Below are 21,418 nucleotides of genomic sequence, written 5' to 3'. Positions count from 1 at the left end.
TATTATTTTTATGGTTATTTTTTATTTTTTGAATATTTTTCAATATGTGGTTGGTTGACTCTGCCAAGCAGAACCCAGGGATATGGAGGGCCAACAGTATAGGGCACGACAATTTCTGAACATAATTAATTATTGACCTCTATTTTCAGCAAGCATCTTGAAGGCCTAGAACTGGTACTCTGGCTTCCAATTTCCAGTTCTGTATTACAAACCTTATCTCTATAAAAGAAAATAATGTTCCATACTCAGGCTTTTAACATCGCTATCTTCCAAGAATCTAATCATACTCACAAATGATATTTGATACTAAGCTGCAGTAAAAGATAATTTTAACTTTTATTTTTTTATTGCATTTTGGGTTTTGGGGTACATGTGCAGAATGTGCAAGACAGTTGCATAGGTACACACATGGCAGTGTGTTTTGCTGCCTTCCTCCCCTTCACCCACATTTGGCATTTCTCCCCAGGCTATCCCTCCCCAGCTCCCCCCCGCACCGTCCCTCCCCTCTTCCCCCCAATAGACCCCAGTGTGTAGTACTCCCTTCCCTGTGTCCATGTGTTCTCATTTTTCCTCACCCACCTATGAGTGAGAATATGTGGTATTTCGTTTTCTGTTCTTGTGTCAGTTTGCTGAGAATGATGTTCTCCAGATCAAAGTATATGGTTTAAAGATGACTTTATAACAATTATGTGTGCTTTTTAAAAATAAGGAATGAAAAAATTATCAGAATAAAATGTCTTCAGAAATTTTTTTAAGTAATGAGTCAATTGAAGTATCTTTATTTTCCAGATTAAAAACTAAGATTTGGGAAGGCATTTACATGGTGGAAGGGATAGAACTTTGATCTAGATCAGGATAGTGCCAAAGATCATACTCTTTCTAACCTAAATCCTGGGAACTGACCAAAAAAAAAAAAAAAAAGAGAGAGAGAGAGAGAAGACAAATTATGAAAGTCAGGAATAAAAGAGGGGCATCTCTATGCATCTTACAGAAATAAAAAAGATTGCAAAGAAAAGCTATAAAAAATCTTCCTCCAACAAATTGCATAACTTAGATTAAATGGACAAATTCCCGGAAAGTCAAAAACTCATGGAATTGACTCACTCAAAAAGAAATGAAAATTTTGAATAGACCTATAACAGAGATTGAGTTACTAATTTTAAAACTTCCCACAAAAAGAAGCCCAAGCCAAGATGGCTTCATTGGTGAATGTTTCTAAATTATTAAAGAAGAATTGATAACAATTTTTTATAAACTCTTCCAAAGAATAAAAACAAAGGAGGAGTGTCCAACTCACTCTGTGAGGCCAAGTCTACCATGATACTAAATCCAAAGACTACACAAGAAAAGGAAATTCTTTTTTAAAAAATAATTTCAATCTTTATTTTAGATTCCAGGGGTACAGGTTCAGGTTTGTTACCTGGGGTATGTCATGTGATGCTGAAGTTGGCTGTATGATTGATTCTGTCAGCCAGGTACAGAGAGCAACACCCCGAAAAAGAGAAAATTACAGGCCAACATTCTTTTGCTTATAGAGACGAAAATCCTCAACAAAATACTAGCAAACTGAATCCAGTCAAATTTGTTTTAAATGGTGATTGACCACTATCAAGTGGGATTTATCCCAAATGTGCAAAACTGATTTAACATTCAAAAATCAATGTAATATAGCAATATGGTAAAAAAACAAAAATCATAATTATCTCCATAAATACACAAAAAACATGACTCCAGTACCATTTCATAATAGAAATACACAATCTAGGAATGAAAGGACACTTCCTCAACCCAATAAAATATATCTATGGAAAACCTATGACTCACATTATATTTAATGATGGAAGCTGAATGTGTCCCCCAAGATCAGGAATGAGACAAAGATATCCATTTTTACTACTTCTATTCAACATTATATTGAAGGTTCTAGCCAGGCCAATTAGGCAAAAAGATGAAATAAAAAGACATCCAAGTTGTAAAGGAGTAAGTAAAACTATTTCTATTTACAGATAGCATCATTTTGTATATAGGAAATCCACTAAAAATGATTAGACAAAAAAGAAAAACATCAAGGTTGCAGTATACAAGATGAATATACAAAAACCAATTGTGTTTCTATACATTGGTGTTATGGACAAAATGTTTGGGTCCCCTTCAAAATTCATATGTGAACCCTGTACCTCCAACATGATGGTGTTTGGAGGTGGGACCTTTGACAGGTAATTCATTTTAGATGAGGCCATGAGGGTGGGATCCTCATGATAGGATTTAGTGCCCTTATAAAAACAGACCAGAGAGCATGTGCTCTCTTTCTTTGTCTGTCATGTGAGGCTATGGCAAGAAGGCAGTTGTCTGCAAGCCAGGAAATGGGCCCTCACTAGAACCCTACTATGCTGGCACCCTGATCTGACTTCACAGCCTCCAGAACTGTGAGAAATAAATGACTATTATTTAGACTACCTGGTCTTAATTTGTTATACTAAACTAAGAGAACTAGCAATGAACAATCAAAAATGAAATTAAGAAAACAACTTATTTTAAAATAGCATCCAAATGGATAAAATACCTAGCAAAAAATTTAACAAAAGCAGGGAAGAACATATGCTCTGAAACTGTAAAACATTGTTGACAGTAATTAAAGAAAAAAAAATAAATGGAAAGACACCCATGATCATGAATCAGGAAACAACAGAGTTAAGATGGTAATATTCTCCAAATTTATCTATGATTCCACATAATCCCTATCAAAATGTCAGCTGTCTTTTTTGTGGAATTGACAAGCTGATTTTAAAGTTTTTGAAAATTTAAGGAACCCAAACAGAGAAAAAACACTCTAAAAAAGGAACAAAGTTGGAAGACTCATGATTCCCAATTTCAAATTTTAGTACAAGTAATAAAGTACTAAAATTTAGCCACAGTAATAAAGTAGTGTAGTACTGGCATAGGAGAAACATATAGTTGGAATAAAATTGAAAGTCTAGAAATTAATCCTTACATTTACAGTTTAATTTTTGACAAAAATGCTGATACAGTTCAATGACAGAAAAGAGTTATGTTTTCAACAAATGGTACTGGGAGAACCAGATGTCAACACACAAAAGAGTAAAGTTGGATCAGTTTCTCACAATGCTTAATGTAAAGTGGGTCACAGACTTAAATATAGGAGCTAAAACTGTGCGACTTTTCAAGAAGATAAAAGAATACGTCTTCGTGACTTTGGGCTAGAGAAAGCCTTATAGGATATAAAACTCTCCATGGTTGCACATGGTGAAGCAAGACTATGTAAACATTTCCCTTCTTCAGGCATGGTCCATGCTGATGTATCTCAGCCTCTCTTCTACCTGGTACTGCTCAAGTTTTAGCCCCAGCTCTTCTTGGGACCCTTGCATTTCTTCTGCCAGGCTAAGTATCCTACCCTCAACACACAGACACACACATACATACACATGAACACACACACACAATGGCCATTCCTGTATGCTCTGTACTTGATTTCATAGAATCCAAACTACTCATTCACACAGGCTTCAAGCTAGTTCAAGCTCCAGGAAAATGAAACAGTGGTAAGATTTTATGATCTGGATTGCAGATGATGTGGTGTTTAAACACAGACCACTCACTCAGACAACTCATGACGGTCCAAGAGGATGTAACTAAGACAGTGGAAATCTGAGTATCAGGATTAGGATGGCAGGAGTGGCAGATGTTAGGTTTATATCTGCCCCATGTTCATCACAGGTGGTTTACTGTGATGCATAATGAATTAAGCCTCTAACAGATCCATAGTAGAATCCTACAGCACCAAATATTAGTAAGAGCAGAGCAGATTCCAAAAGAACTGAACAGTGAAAAGTCATGAAACTAGAAGATTGTGAGTATGAGAATCACATCCAAATTTAGATCATGCATGCCGGGTGGTCCAGGGCAGAGAATCGTAGAAGCCTCTGGTAGAGGCAAAGTATTGAGACAGTGGGAAAGCTGAGAAGTACAATAGTGAATATTAATGCACTTCCAGCATCCCTCTTCAGTGAAGGACTCATTTTTCAAGCTGCTAGGACACTCCAGCCCCAGCTGCTAGGAGTGCTGTCAGAAGGTGACCGTAGGCTGTCAGCTTCTTCAAGATGGGCTCAACTACAGGAATATCACCTTACCTTCCTGGGGAAGCCTTTTTCCAATGGCCAGAAGTACCAAATGCCTGGCCGTCTTAAACCAGAGGCACAGTGGCTCACACCTGTAACCCCAGCACTTTGGAAGGCTGAGGTGGGTGGATGGCTTGAGTGCAGGAGTTTGAGACCAGCCTGTGCAACATGGCAAAACCCTGTCTCTGCAAAAAGTATAAAAAACTAGCTGGGCATGGTGATGCTTGTCTGTGGTCCCAGCTACTCAGGAGGCTGAGATGGGAGGGTCAAAACCTGAGCCCAGTAGGTCAAAGCTGCAGTGAGCCATGATCACAACACTGCACTCCAGCCTGGATCATAGAGTGAAGCCATGTCTAAAAAAAAGACAGTGTCATCTGGCCATCTTAGCCCTTTAGCCCCACTTGGGGCAGCTAAGTAGTACCTTTCTAGTTTCTGAGCTCCTTGTAGAGTGGGCCAGAGCTGTTTCAGGACTGTATTTGCAGCTCCGTTTCTCTATCTGTTCAATCCTGCTTCATTTTCCTTCCTTCCACAAGTGTTGATCCCTAGGGCACTCCTTAGATAATCCTCGAATGATAAACTCTATCTCAGCAAATACTTGCCAGAGAATTCAACAGTTGACACACATTCAAAATTCCTATCTTTGATGTACAACCCTGATCACTTTTGCACCACGTCCTCCTATATTATCTGTTGGTTGTCATCTCTAATGTCAAATCTAACCTCAGATATGACATTTTACTTAGGAAAAAGTACGTACTTGACTTGGGGATGTGTGAGGAATTCGAACTTCAATTTATTTGTTTCATTAGGGAATCAGCTTTCTCCTCTTCTACCTAGAAAATCAGAGTAATTTATTCTTTCTCTCCAAAATCTCTGTATAATGAAGCATTCTCTGTCATTCATTCTTCCACTGAGGATTAAATTTACTTGAACGACTGCAACCCTGTCACACACATATCCCTCCCTCCCTGTATTTGGTTTGCATGTTTAGATTCATTCAGAACATGACAATCAACACTTAATAAGCACCTTGTTTGTACAAATGTCAGGCATTGGAAGTAGAAATAGCTAAACAATCCGGATGTTCTCAGTGCCGTGTGTGTGTACCTCTGGCCTTACCACTTCAGCATCCTCTGGCTTCCTCTAATGGATAACAACTGCTTCCCTTTAGTTGGAAATGCCAGAAAATGAACACATACCCTACTACAAGCCTTTAACCAACCAACGGGGGATAGCAGTTGGTACGTCAAAACTCTCATGCCCTCGGCCCTGGGTGGGATAATCCTGAGGTTTGTCATCCACACTGTTCCCCAGTTGCGCAGCAGGAATAAGTCCAAGAGCCCTCTAGGGGTAACTAGATGCTACCTATCTAAGGATAACACACTTGAATTTCACTACCTTCCTTTCCTATCTTGTTTTTTCCACTGCCCTACTAGTTACTTCACCTCTCAAGCAAACTGTGTACACCTGAACCTTTGCTTCAAGATCTGCTTCTTAAGAGTTAAAATTAAGGTACATGTCATTCCTGATCATGAAGACTGTATAAACTACTAAAGATCAATACAGACACAAAATGACATAAAAATTCATGCAAGCTTCAGTGATTCAAACAGAATGTTCTATTTCTTTTGGTCTTTCTTTGAAATTGAGTAAATAACGAATTAAAATTTTACCTCAGTTGTTTACCATAATGACTGTCTGCGGTTACCATAGAGAGTAGTTCGTTAATCCCATCAAAGGTTGCCCTCTTGCTGAAAGAGTAGCCACTCCTCCCATCCCCTACACCCTTCCCCACCAGGGGCCAGATCACCATTAACACCTCCATGACTGCAATTTAACAACTGGAGAAACAGAGAAAGGCTCATTTTGGGAACTAAAAACACAGTTCTTTGTGGTTTCAGAATCAAAGAGAGGTTTCAATGTCAGAAGCTATGATTAAATTATTAAAGCTTTAACTTTGAAAGAAAAGTTACTTTCAGCTCTAGTTCCTTCTGAACAGCTGGGGAGGAAACACACACATACAACACATAGAAAGCTAACAAGTGTAAAGAAATTGTTCGTTGTCCAGAAATCTTGAGAATAAGAAAATAATAAAAATAATGTACTAACAGCTAACTTTTTTTGAGTATTTTCTGGGTGCCTAGCACTCTGCTCACAAGAATCTGTTAAGTTTAGCCCAAAGCTGCCTCCTTACATATGAGAAAAGCCCAAAGGTTTCTCTATACATAGTAAACTGTAACCTAACTGGATATGTAAACAGACAGCAAGCCAATCTTAGAACGAGTAGTCTAGTCTCAGCCAATCACAGCAGTCATACTTCAACCACTAATAGGTGGCCAACTATTAAAAGCATGCTCAAATAAGGCAAACCACTGAGCTGGAACCCATCTGGACGTTTCTGTACATTACTTTTGTTTTCTGTCCGCAAATCTTTTCTAACCATGCTCAGCAGCTCCAGAGTTGCTTTGAACCCATTCTGAGTCAAGAATCATTCTTTGCTAAATTAAACTCTGTTAAATTTGTCTTAAGTTTTTATTTTAACCAACCCTAAGGGTTAGGTATTTTTAAGCTCCATTTTACAAATGAGTAAACTAAGGCTTAGAAAACACAGTAAATTGCCCAGATACCGAGGGAGCAAACAAACATAAGCTCCCGAGAATTATATCTTGTTCACAATTGTATTCTCTTAGTACGATGTTCAGTGCAAAATAAGTGTTGTATAATTTTTTTTCTTTTTCTTTCTTTTATTTTTGTGACAGAGTCTTGCTCTGTCACACAGTCTGGAGCCCAGCAGTGCAATCTTGGCTCAGTGCAACCTCTGCCTCCTGGGTTCAAGCAATTCTACCTGACCCTCCAGAAGTAGTTGAGATTACACGAATATACCACCATGCCAGGCTAATTTTTTTTGTATTTTTGTATTTTTTGTAGAGATGAGGTTTCACCATGTTGGTCAGTCTTGTCTCTAACTCCTGACCTCAAATGAACTGCCCACCTCAGCCTCCCAAAGTGCTGGGATTATAGAAGTGAGCCACTGCATCTAGCCAGATCAATGTTTTTTCAATGTTGGATAAATGTTGAAAGTCGGTCTTGAGTAGCAAGTATTCAAAATCAAAGGAATCCTCTAGGGTAGTAGCAGCAAACATTTTCTGTAAAGGACCAGATAGTACATATTTTAGGCTTTGCATGTCATAAGGTCTCTGTCACAACCACTTGGCTCTGCCATTGCAGTGGAAAGCAGTCATAGGCAACAAAGCAAATAGACATGCCTATTGTTCCAATAAAGCTTTTTATTTACAAAATTGGCAGAGGACAGGTTTTGGCCCACTGATCACAGTTTGCTGACCTCTGATGTAGAACCTTGCTACCCAAAGTGGGGTCTGAGAGCCAACAGCGTCAGTATCACCTGGGGTAGAAATGCAGCCTCTCAGCCCTATCCTTGACCTATTAAATTAGAATCTGCATTTTAGTAAGAGACCCAGGGATTTATATTCCCAATTATATGAGGCAAACACTGTTCAAAGAGACTTGAATAGTGTTGGCTGTCAAAATCATTATATGAGTTTTAAAATAAACATATATTTCCATTCAAAATATCAGGTTTATGATGGCAAAATTTGCTGAGTTTCATGTGATTATTCAGGTCTTCACTGGCTATTGTTCCTCGCTGGTGAAGAAAATAGGAAATGCTGAGGAGGATTTGCTTAAAGCCTGCAAAATTGGAACAGACCACCAAATCTGAACAGTCCAATTTAGTACAACTTGCAGGTAATCACACTATGCCAGAGAACCAAGAAGCCCCTAGGCCTTCCTTTCCTTTCCTAATTCAGTAGAAACAGCTTTTACGGAACCAAACTCAAACCAATAAACCCTGAATCTGATTGCTCAGATGTGTGTACAAATAATTTAGATGTCTTTGCCATCACAGGTCATTAAATACCCACGAAGTGCAGGGCTGTTTCTGTAAATGCTAGGCTCAAAGCCTTACAAAAAATAAATACCTGTCTCCAAAGACTGAAATTTCTGATTATTAAACTCACTGATCATTTTATGTTTTATCAAAGATGAATCTGCAGCAGAAAGAATCAAGAGGAGAGAGTGTGGGGTTGAGAGTACTGCCCTAGAGTGAGAAAGCAATTGCTAACTCGTTCTGCCTCTGATTAACCACAGGAGTCTGAGCAAGTCAGTTGAGTTCACAAAACCACAGTATTCTCATCCAGATTATGGGGATTAAAAACACTGGCTCCTCCCAGCAATTTGGGAGGCCAAGGGGGGTGGAGTTTCAGACCAGCCTGGCTGACATAGTGAAACCCTGTCTCTACTAAAAATACAAAATTTGGCCAGGATGGTGGTGGGTGCCTGCAATCCCAGCAACTTGGGAGGCTGAGGCAGTGAAATTGCTTGAACCTGGGAGGCAGAGGTTATAGTGAGCTGAGATGGTGCCACTGCATTCCAGCCTGGAAGAGCTCCTACCCCATATTTCCCTTTCATACTGCCCTAATAGAGGTTTTCCATGAGGATCCTGCACCTGCATCAAACTTCTTTTTGAACATCCAGGCATCTCCAAACACCCTCTGAAATCTAGGCCAAGGTTCCCAAACCTCAATTCTTTACTTCTGTGCCCTGGCAGGCTCAATATTGAAGCTGCCATGGCTTGGGGCTTGCACTCCCTGAAGCCACGGCCCAAGCTGTACCTTGGCCCCTTTCAGTCATGGCTAGAACAGCTTGGATACAGGGCACCAAGTCCCTAGGCTGAACACAGCAGGACCTGGCCCACAAACCCATTTTTTCCTCCTAGGCCTCTGAACCTGTGATGGGACAGGGCTGTCTCAACGGTCTCTGATATGCCCTGGAGACATTTTCCATACTGTCTTATCAGTTACATTTGGCTCCTTGTTACTTATGCAAATTTCTGCAGCAGGCTTGAAATTATCTTCAGAAAATGTGTTTTTCTTTTCTACTACATTGTCAGGCTGTAAATTTTCCAAACTTTTATACTCTGCTTCCCTTTCAAAACTGAATGCTTTGAACAGCACCAAGTCACATCTTGAATGCTTTGCTGCTTAGAAATTTCTTCTGCCAGATACCTTATATCATCTCCCTCGGTTCAAAGTTCAACAAATCTCTAGGGCAGGGGCAAAATGCCACCAGTGTGTAAAACATAGCAAGCATCACCTTTACTCCAGTTCCCAACAAGTTCCTCATCTCCATCTGAGACCACCTCAGCCTGGATTTCATTATCCATATCATTATCAGCATTTTGGTCAAAGCCATTCAACAAATCTCTAGGAAGTTCCAAACTTTCCCACATTTTCCTGTCTTCTTCTGAGGCCTCTAAACTCTTCCAACCCCTGCCTGCTACCCAGTTCCAAAGTTGCTTCCAGATTTTCAGGTATCTACAGCAGTGCCCCACTCTACCAGTACCAATTTACCGTATTAGTCCATTTTCATACTAAATAAAGACATACTCAAGACTGGGAGGATAAAGAGGTTTTAATGAAATCATAGTTCCATGTAGCTGGAGAGACCTCACAATTACAGTGGAAGGCAAGGAGGAGCAAGTCACATCTTACATGGATGGCAGCAGAAAAACAGAGAACTTGTGCAGGGGAACTTCTTTTTATAAAGCTTTCAGATCTCATGAGACTTATTCGCTATCATGAGAACAGCATGGGAAAGACTCACCCCCATGATTCAATTACCTCCCATGGGGTCCCTCCCACAACATGTGGGAATTGTGGGAACTACAATTCAAGAAGAGATTTGGGTGGGGACACAGCCAAGCCCTATCACTTATAGTTTTTAACCCTTAGTTATACTTTTAAGAATATGTTTTCTATAATTTTTACATAATTATGTAAAGGGTTATACTGACATACGTGCACTCAATGCTACTTTAGTAGTAAAGCTGGAAGCAAACTAAATGTTCAACAATATAAGAATAGATCATAAATTATGAGACAGCTTACTATGTTACAATAGCCAGTTGTTTAAAAAGAGGTAGAACTATTTGCACTGAAGCGAAAATATATCTGTGCTGTACTGTTAAATAAAAACAAAAAATAGGGATGATGGCACACACCTGTAGTCCCAGCTACTTGGTAAGCTGAGGTGGGAGGATCACTTGAGCCCAGGAGTTCTAGACTGCAGTAGACTGTGATTATGCCACTGTACTCCAGCCTGGATGAAAAAGAGAAAGAGAGAGAGACCCTATCACACACACAAAAAAAAAAATGCCATATTTTATTGATTTCAAGATGTTTATTTTGCACATTTTCACATTATTATGAGTTTTATCATTGCTGGTGTCTTATAATTTCTATTGTCTAGGCAATAGTCTTGATGCTGTACATAAAATAATGTCACATTGTATATTCGGTGGTATCTAAGAGTAAATACATTTGTGCAAAAAGAACCACATATGTATGTGAATAGATGTGTTCATATGTTTCTTTACACTGTATATATCTATACTTACAAACACACACGTATAAGTGTACATATGAAAGCATTGAGAAATATCTAGAAATGTGCATACCAAATAAACAGTAATCAGTTCTAAAGAGAAAAATTAAATAAATAGGGTTGGCGAGTGAAACAGGAAAAGTAGTAATGGTTTTTAGGTTTTATACTTTTTACTTTTTGTGTAATAGTAACAGCAAACATGTTTTAAATTTTAAATTAAAAAAAATGATGTCTTTATCCCTAATCTCACAAAATTGAGGTGAAAAAAATATTATCATCCATATGTAAGTGCTATAGAGCTGGGTGGCAAGTCTACTTTCTTTTTTTAGCTGCAAAGACTATGCATAAGACACAGAAACTGGAGACATTTAGGGCTGCCACCTTTTTTTTTTTTTTAATTTTGCCTCAAGTGCAACATTTATTCTGTGAGAAAATGAGACAGGATGCCCCGTGGCAACAGGAGAAGCCAATCTTTGGCTCATTGGGGTATTACTTCCGATCAGGAAAGTATCACCAGGCACTCATTCATGAGGCAAATCAGCAAGGAAATGTCAAAACATCGGCAAATTGTGAGTAAATAGACTCAGACGCTTCGGTGCAAACTTGCTGAGAAGAGAGGCTGTGGTTTCCATATGCCCCAACAAACTCCACTGGGTAGAAGCCCTCATGAATATTAACCAATCATACATTTCAGGGTGAATAACAGTGGCACAACCTAGCATGCCAGCCTCACTCCTGGAGAAGAGCCTGGGGCAAGGGATGAGGGCACAGTGCATGCAGGGGGTGTGAGGAGCACTGAAGGGAAGACAGTCCAGTTTGGCCTCATGAAGGCTTTCTGTTGGGGATAGAAAAGAAATGTTTTGAGCAAAGCAGTTTTCCCAAACAGGGACATCCCATCATGTTTGATGAAAGACATGACTGTGGCTTATAGACGATATAGCACCCTGTTCATTCTTACTTTGTAGGTGTATAAGTAGACTTCATAGCAATGTCTACATTTTCAGCTCCTTGAACTCAGCTCCTTCTACTAACCTTGTGCTTTAGGGTACACAGAGTTTAGCTACAACAACAGGCACAAGGCACTTTTTTTTTCAGACCAAATTAATAAAGTACCTGAGCCTCTTTGAAAGTACTGGAATATTTCCTCTTTATCCCTGAGGTTCTGCAGGGTGAGTTATCCTCAGGTGGTCTATAGACAGAGAAGTCCACATGGAAAATTAGAACAAGTAGACATGAGAAAAAATGGATGGGGTCATGAACAAAACAGAATTGATGTATGTTGATAATTGTTGAAGCTGAGTGATGGGTGCATAGAGGTTCATGGTACCTTTACCTCTACTGGTGGGTAAGTTTGGATTTTCCATAATAAAAAGTTAACTGAAACAGAAATTAGTAGGAGACTCTAAAGATGGACTGCTGAACTTCTATATCAGCAGGGAGAGGACAATATGTCAGCAAAATTTTTGTTATTATATTCTCAGTTTCCTTATCCTAAAAAATAGAGATAATACCAACTCACTGGTTGTGACAATTAAAGGAAGCACTGTACCCAAAAGTGTGCTGCTGTTACTGAGATAAAAATACATTTAAAATGCCAACATATTAACAATAATTGTATTTGGATGACGGAATTATTTGTACTTGTTTTCTTTTAACTCCATTTTTCTCATTTTCTACGTGCAACATGTATATAATTTACAATTTGGAACAAATAAAAGAATCTGTATTTGAAATCTTTATTGAAATTAATGTTGGCTCATTTTTACCCATACGTACAGGAGTCTGAAAAACTTAGACTTCAAAAAGATTTAAAAACATTCCTAATTATTTAACTTCAATTCCTCCCTGCCTGAAGTTTAAGGTTTTCAGAATATTAACTTTGGTTTGATGTTCCCTTCAAGAGCAATTAAAAAGAAAACAAGCCAAATTACAATATACTTATCTCTTCTACCTGTTGTTTCCAACAGTGTTTAAATTACTTGTTGGCCATGCCTGTGCTGAGCTAGTTGTGATATCGCTTGACAACTGATGGGTTACAGTAACTCACCCTGCAGTTCCCTCGGGGATAAACATGATATATTCTACTACTGTCAAAGAAGCTAGATTGCTGTTGTTATTTTACTTTGCCTAAAAAGCATATATCATGTGCCTGTTGCCTCTGCTTTTCTTAGGAGCATAAAATAAATAGAAACCATTGACTTCCAAGAGTTTTTTATGTTGATGCTGCTGTGAAGTTGTCACATCTACTGTATCAGTGATTAGTTGCCACAGTGATGCTATGTAACTAGGCAAAATTGACATAGCAACATAGATTCCTTGTATACTATTCCTTGAAATAGTAAAATATTTTTTTTGTTTTTCCCCAGGGCTACTGCAAGGTCAGTTACTGCAACCCTCAAGCTATCTGTAGGTATAGGAAATCCTTATGGAAAACTCAGTAGCCTACAATAATAAGCATTGAGTTAGTTTATGAGTCTGCAGGGTACAGTTGATTAGGCTGGACTTGGCTGATCAGGATTGAACTAACTGTTGCTCACAAGTCCAGGGTTCACCGGCTGTGGCTCCTTCAGTGGTGGTATTGGCTGAAATAAAGGGGACTTGGCTCTGCTCTGCTTTCATGTTTCTCACCCTGCAGCAGGTTGTCCTAGACATAGTTTCCTGATGGGAGAGGGGCAAGTAAAAGCAAAAATGCCCAAGTGCTTTTTTATTTCCTCATCATGCATCTTACATTTTCCCCTCATTTTTTTTTCCGAGGGCCTTGTTAAGTTTCTGTTTGTGTCCTATCTGCTAACATCCTGTTGTGCCACTATATTGTACCCATATCTCTCAGTATGCATCTTTTATAGATGGTCTTTTATCAGTGGCGCGTGCACAGCGCCCACTCTGCTCCCTCGGACATCTGCGGTGGTTCCTCTGTGTCTCTGGGTCTAGTGCATTTTGTTTTGTATATGATTCTGTGTGTTTTTTTTGAACCCAAATCTCTCCTCTGTAGTATTTTTTAAATAAATCAGTGTTTACAACATTAAAAAAAAAAAGTAATTAAGGCAGTCCAGATTCAGGATGAGGAAGTAGACTCTGCCTATTTAGTGAAAGGGACTTCAAGATTACAGAGCAAAAATTGGAGCTACAAGAAAGGATAAAGAATTGAGGCCATTAAAGCAAACGCTATGCCTTATAAACTTAAATAATAAGAATTAATATTTCTCTGTGATGCTGTGTCATTTGCAAAGCATTGTCATACATCTTCATATGTCTAAATACATCCCTAAGGACTGAAGAAAGGTAATTCTTTCACTAGGACCACAGAGTTGTTTCAATGCTGAAATTTGATTTTATTTCTAGTGTCTTGTCCCCTAATTTGTACCTATATGCTATCATAGTTTGAAGCTAAATTTTAGAGATCAGTGAATAAAATTGAATAAAACCCATCTTTCAAGTTCCATCTATTATGTCCCCTTTTCCAAGAAGGCTCTCTGGTCTCCCCAGATAAAATTAATCACGCGCTTCTCTGATTCCCTCTGTGCCTTATACCTAATTCTGCTTTCACTCTTCTCTGTTCGTTTAATCTAGGATCGGCCTCTCCAGAGTCTGAACCCATCGAGAGGAGTGAAGAGCATAGGTTTTGAAATCAGTTGCTAGTGTCCAAATCCCAGGTCTGCCATTTCCTGCATGTGCGACCTTCAACAAGTTATTCATCTTAAGACTCTCTGTGCCTCCATTTTCTCATCTGTGTAATGGAAGCAATAATTTCACCTTCTTAAAAGGCATATTGAGAGAATTAGGTGGGCACAAAAATGTATAAAACACTGGACACAGAGCCCTCTAAATTAGCTACTGGCAATTATAGTTTTATTATCTTTAATTTAATTTACATGACTTTATACCACCTTGAAGTAACTTTATAACATAGAGTGTAGACTGGGAAAAAAAAACCCACATAGATCTTTACATCCTAACCAGATTCTTTCAAGTCCATTGCCTAGATAAAAAATATTAATGATATTGCAACCAGGGGCAAAAGATTAATGGCAGGGCAGTAGAACAAGCCTCCAAAGATAACCTCATTCTGACCCTGAAACATAATTCCCTGAGTATAAAGAAAATACAGGAGGATCAAAATATACCCAATTAATATTCATCTTCATATATCTCATTTCTAGGTATTGTATTTCTGTGCCTCTAAGAAGATGATTCACTTAAATCATTTCAATAAGTTCTGTTCACGAAAAACCAAATAAGACTATGTGAGGACAATGGGAAATAAAATGAAATGGCATAACCCAACCCCAAGGCTAGAAGAGGCAATGAAATAGAATTACATAAGCTGCTCCAAGTCCTCAAGTTGAATGATTCATTTACTTTGAGACATCTCATCTTCAAAATGGGTGAGCTGAGGATTAGCGGAATTGAACAGATAGCATGTTGATAAATAGAATTAATACTCTGAAAATGAGGGAGGAGAAATTATATACAAAAATCAGAAAGTATTATAAGTAGAATCAAGTGTACACTATTAATATATTTTGAAGCATCTGAAGATTAATTTTAATATTTTTATCATCACCATTATTTTAGCACATTTTGACGGAAAAAAAACTTAACAAATGGAAAGATAAGCTTTAGCATTTATGTGCTACCAAATATTAAATTCAAAAGATGAACTTGTTATATGAATATAAACATGCTGATGGTGTCTTTGGCCAGATATGGTGGCTCATGCCTGTAATCCTGGCAGTTCAGGAGGCCAAGGCAAGAGGATTGTTTGAGGCCAGGAGTTAAACACCAGACCTTTGGCAACATAGCAAGATTCCGTCTCTGAAAACAAGCAAACAAATTGTCTTCCTCGAAACACACAATTGGAATTTTTAATAGGTGAAACACACACATAAAACTTTAAAACTCAAAACTCAAGTAGTATAAAACAATACATAGTAAAAACTAAATTTCTCTCCCAATTCTAAGTCCTCATTCCTCAAGTGAAACACTATTACCACTTTCTTACATGTTCTTTCTTTTCTTGTATGTGCTTATACACTCTTATAATTGTATACAGCTTAGGAAAACTAAAGTTTTTTGTTATATTTTTACCCTCATTTGACATATATCTTTTGAAAAACTAAAACGTTGCAACCTAGAGAATTTACATGATTTGGGCAGCTGTTGAGTGAATCAATTAGGATTAGTTTGGTTTTAGGTGACTTAAAAAAAAACTGTTTTAGTCCTATATATATTCATGGGAAAATAGCCAGAGCATAGATTTGACAGCTTCAAACTCAACTTGAGGTTGCAGAATGACAAAATAGTGGGGTCATCAGGTCCAGCCCCCAATTCCTCCTCATTTCAAATCCAACAAAATAAAAAAAAGACTCCTCCAGCTATTTAACAAAAGTCTGAAACTTAATTCTTACTCTTCTAAATTTCCTCATACCCATCCAAAAACCAATTACTATGCCAAGAGGAATGTTCTCCTGCATCACCCTCTGCACTGCCCCCGCACTTCCAAAGAACATGATCAAACTGGGAGGGAAGTTGTATCCCCCGGAGGAAAAGTGCTATTATCAGAAGAAGGATAAATTGTAGGCAGAAGTTCACTGCACTCATCTAATTAGGAGAAAGATGGGAGTCATTATCTCTTGCTGTACAGTAGAAACTAGTCATGCCTAAGACTGGGGAAACTATAACCACCTATAACAATACACAATTGTTTATTTTCAAATCTTATTTCTTATTACAGGATAAACTCAGTCAGACATGCTGTGTGAGTTATGTGTCTGAAAGTCAGTTCAATGTTCTTGCTTTCTACGATATTGACTTGAGTTCAATAGCACAATAATTTAGATATTGGGTTTTTTCCAATTGCTTTTCAAAATCATTCCCAGCAAACACATGGTGATAGCTTTATATTTTTCACCCTTTAAGAAAGCCCATTACTGGAATTCTGTTAGCCACTAAAACTAGCAGCTAAAATTTTCCATCATCCAGATAACATGAGCATGTGTCCTAAACCCTATCAGATGACTTCTATCAAATTAGAGAAATAAGAGGTAAGACTCAAATAAAAGATCTAAACCAGTTGGCTATAAAGGCAAAACACCTCTTTCTTAAGATGATAATTTTAAGTGGCAAGAGACATATTCACACACATATATATATATTCACTAACTGTATTGACTAACATTGAAAATGCATTCTTTTAATTGACATTAAAAGTGAATATATATATTCACAATATTGACTAACATTGGAAATATATTCTTTTTAATGTCAATATTACAGTAGATGCAGGCTGAAATAAAGATCATGTAGTCTACTGATGTGGATATGTGATGGACCAGATCATTGGGAATAGGATCAAATCAGATGCTGGCTTAAAATGTGAATTGCTGGCCATAACCTTGATTTAATTATCTAATTACTTGCAGGTGGGATTTGAAATCCCGCCCTCCCATATATGAAGTAGCTCAGGTGGTAATGATTTTGTAGACTAAACTTGGAAAATGTGAATGATCCAACCCCCTTATTTTATAAACAGGGCTGTTGAAGCATAGAAGAAGAAATTATTTGCCAATAAATGGCAGAACTGGGATTAACTTCACATTTAAAACCATACTGATTGTTAGACTCTCTTAGCTCTTCTCTTGCTTTACACCTTTCTGTGTGCCCATTTCTGTAGGATTATTGAGAATGCATCTGGCTGACAGTTAATCAAAACTGGTATGAAATTCTATTAGAAACATGTCTGGTTGTCAAATTATATCAATGGCTTTAACTGTTCCTTAGAGAATTCACTTTTTTTTTTCTGGCCATACAAAGCATCTGTTTGGTTTAATGATTAGTTTGTTGGTTCTCAGACAAAAGCATTCCAGATAAGGAATAGGGTTTCCCTTTGTCAAAGAGCCATATTTGAAAGATCAAAATCCACAAACTCCTGAACTTTCAAGTTCAGGAAACACTGGACCTGAAATGGGTCTACTTCATAGCAGAATTGTTTCCTATTGCGTTCTGTACTATAAAAGTAGAGAAGAGACTGAGGAGATTATCCTACTGAAGGCTTCTAGATGATATTTTTTCTTGTGTATCTTAGGTCTTCTTTTGTCATACACACAATTGTACCTAGATAATTTATTTGAAGTTTCTTTACACTGGAATTATTTGGCCTCCACGATCTTTCAATTTCCAGCAGATGAGCTTTCCTCTTGCTTGTTTCCACCATGACTGATTGAACTTTGCATCTTCTGCATGATTCCTGTACATAATATCATCACAATATTCTGTGGAGGTTATATGTCACGGTAGTCGAGACACAGGTCACTGGTGTGCTGGTAAGTGTTTAACAACTGATTCTTTAGGGGAAAGAAAGTCCCTATTTGTAGTACTTTCCAATTTCCATGTGAAAACAGTCAACCATGGTCAATTTCAAACTAGCAGCATGATGTCTCTGAAGGCAGAGTTGTAAAGGGACGTGCCATAGCCTGCCATTCTATAGTAATTCTACCATTAAGATTCAGAAAACAGAAATAACCTCAAGATATAAATAAAGTGGAATGGTGTAAAATAATTACAAAGTGATCATTTTAAGTATTTATTATTTTGTTTTTAATGCAGTTTATTTCATCAAAAATTTGTATAATTTAATTTATGATAATGGCTATATTTAACAAACCAATACTCAAAATTGCTGAACATTTAACAATTGGTTTCTTGTCAGCTAGTTAGTATGACATGACTTCAGCTGTTGTTGAAAAGGGGTATAGAGTCAAAAAGATTGTGATTTGAGTGTGTCTTCTCCAACTACCAGCTTTGAGACTGAGCAAATCTACTTTACCTTCTGCCTCATTTTCCTTACCTATACAAGGAATAATTGTAGTAAGTATCTCACAGGTTATATGAAAAATGAATGAGAAAGTATAATAAAATTAATTGTATCTGGAAATTAGTAAATTTTTTAAGTTCAATGAATGTTAGCTTTTAGCAATAATAATAATAATGTCAATTCAGTGATAGATGGTGAGTGAATAAATGTCTGAATCTATGGATGAATGAACAAACACATGGATACTTTTAAAGTGAGAGGGAAAAAAAGCTTTTTTGATTGCAAAAACATAATAATAATAAAAGTGAGCTGTGCTTACCTCCAAAATTATCTGAAAAAGAAATGAAATCCTCCACTCCAAAATGCTGGGTGGATTTAAGCACCTTCTCTGCTCTCTGTGGAAGTTCTGTGGCTTACCATTATATAATAAGAGACACAACATGACTTGCAATTAGTGGTGTCAGCAGACACTGAAAAGGTAGGGAACAATCAGTGCCTGTTACTCACTCCTAAATACAGTAGCCTTCCCTTGGGAGCACAAGTGTTAAATCCCCTCTTTCAGACATTATTTTTGTGTGCTCACCGCCTCTTTTCTTTGGAAAAGGGCTGAGTCTATCTTTTTCAGAATCACACCTCAGCTAATATCGTGTCATTGTGTTCCTTCCGGCTACTGCCTTCTCTCCTAAGATCTCCAAAGGAAACAGCTCTTTCCTGCTCACAACAGACTGATCCCAGTACACTTAGCAGGGCCTTGTGGGAATATCTCTTACCCAGAAGGAAAGTCTGACATTTTGGGAACTGTGCTTCCTCTCACACCAAATGGAACCCTCTCCCTCAGAACTACCTCTTCCTCCTGAATCCAGTTAGGGCTTTAGTTCACTTTTATGTGCCAGGTGAGAGGAAGGAAAAAAAGATGTCCTGACAGTTGAGGGTCCAGAATATTCTGTGCAATCACATTGCTAGGAAAAACTAGCTTTCTGAGTAATTCAAACAAATCCCCAAAGGGTGACGCAATCAAAGTGGAAATAGGTGACTCACAAAGAGGTCTTTGGAATAATCTGTATCAATGTCTCAGGAAGAGAATACTGGGCCCCAATATTCAATTTCACATTCAAAGTAAGTCTATCACATTTTTTGATTATATTCTGCTGTCTTTTTTTCACGGGGTGGGAGAGTTCTTGACATGTAAATAATGTACTTATTTTTGCTTAGTCCAAAAGCTAAATGCTAAGAGTATTTATTTGTCTGAGGGTACAAATCTACATAGTTGTTTTATCCTAAAGACTTTAAAATGAAGTAAAAGTATATAAAAATTATCTCTGACAGCACTGGTAAACAAAGAAAAAGGAAAAGTTTCTTCAAAGGACAATAATAGAAAATGAATAGAGACTTCATTTATAGAAGAAACACCTGAATTTGGTAAAGGATACCTACCAAAAGCCTGGAGAAAGTCCAGACTTAATGGTGAAGCATTCCTCTTGAAATCAAGAAAAACACTAGGTAATCCACTCTGTTTCTATTACCCTGGAGGTGTAAGTGATTATAGCAAGATAAGAAAAAGAAAATGAAAGTATAAGGATCAAAAAGAAAGAATGAAACACAAACACACAAAAGCTCAAAAGTGTCTTCAAATAATTAGAAATAACAAAAGTTTAAGACAAGTTGTTAGATATAAAATCAAATCAAAACATTCAAAATGAATCTATATACCAGAATCAAACATTTAGCAAATTGATTTTTAAAAGTCTCCACCTATAACATTTTTATGGTACTGGAGAATAAAACTAAGAAGTGCCACTGTTAGTAGCAGGGAAGCTGTATGGCTCGGCAGCTAAGCAATTCTTGCCTCCATGAAGAAGAGTATTCACCTGAGGGGCATAAGGCAAAGTGAGAGACTGAGGCAAGTTTTTGGGCAGGAGACAAAGTTTATTAAAAAGCTCTAAAGCAGGAACAAAAGGAAGTAAATTGCACTTGGAAGAGGGCCAACCTGGCAACTTGAGAGATCCAGGTACACGGTGTTTGGCCTTTGATTTGAGTTTTATAGGTTGGCGTGGTTCTGGGGTTTGCATCTCTTCTTCCCTGGAGGTGGATGTTTCCATTCGTAGTGGCCTGCCAGCACTCAGAGGGGGCTACACGAGCGGTGTGTTTACAGAAGTTACGCACATGCTCACTGGAGGCATTTTTCCTTACTGGTCCAGCCAGTGTTCCTAGAGGAAGTTCACATATCAGTTAAACTCTGCCATTTTGCCTCTTCCTGCACATGCTTGGACCCACTGGCCCAACTCCTGAGATTTTTTTATCAGGAAACGGCTGATCACCAGCTTCAGGTGTTTTCTATCAGGAAACTGCCTTCTCCTGGTGCCAGCTGTGACTAATCATTATTTTAGAGAGACAGTTTAACAACCACCTTAGCATCACCTGATGGTCGCCTGACCATCCTGGAGTAGAGAGGCGCCTCTCCTGCCCTGCTTATGTCTGCCTAGCTACCTACTCTAATACTACCACGTTAATGGATAGGAAGATTCAATATCATGAAGTCATCAATTCTCTCCAAAATGACTGGTAAGTACAATTCCAATCCAAGTTCCTGGAGGCTTTCTTTAAGTATTTTAAAAGCTGATTCTAAAATTTATACAAAAGACGACATAGATAAGCCATGATGCTTTTAAAGAAACCAGAGTTAGGAGGGATATACCATGTAGATATCAAGACATAGTGTAAATCCATAGTCACTATGATAGTGTGGTTTGTCTTAGTTATAGACAGAAAAACGTAACAGAATAGCAAAACTAGAAACACTTGGGAATTGTGTTCCCTAGAAAGATATATTCAAATCCAAACCCCTGACACCTGTGACTGTGACCTTATTTTAGAAATAGGGTCTTTACAGATGTAATCAAGCTATAATGAGTTCATACTAGACTAGGGTGAACACTGGTCTAATCACTGGTGTCCTTATAAGAGGAGACGTGGAGGCACAGAGAGAGAAAGAAATGCAAGGGAGAAG

Source organism: Callithrix jacchus, chromosome 15, assembly GCF_049354715.1.
Source record: "Callithrix jacchus isolate 240 chromosome 15, calJac240_pri, whole genome shotgun sequence".
Classification (NCBI taxonomy): Eukaryota; Metazoa; Chordata; class Mammalia; order Primates; family Cebidae; genus Callithrix; species Callithrix jacchus.
Note: the sequence above shows the minus strand (reverse complement) of the source record.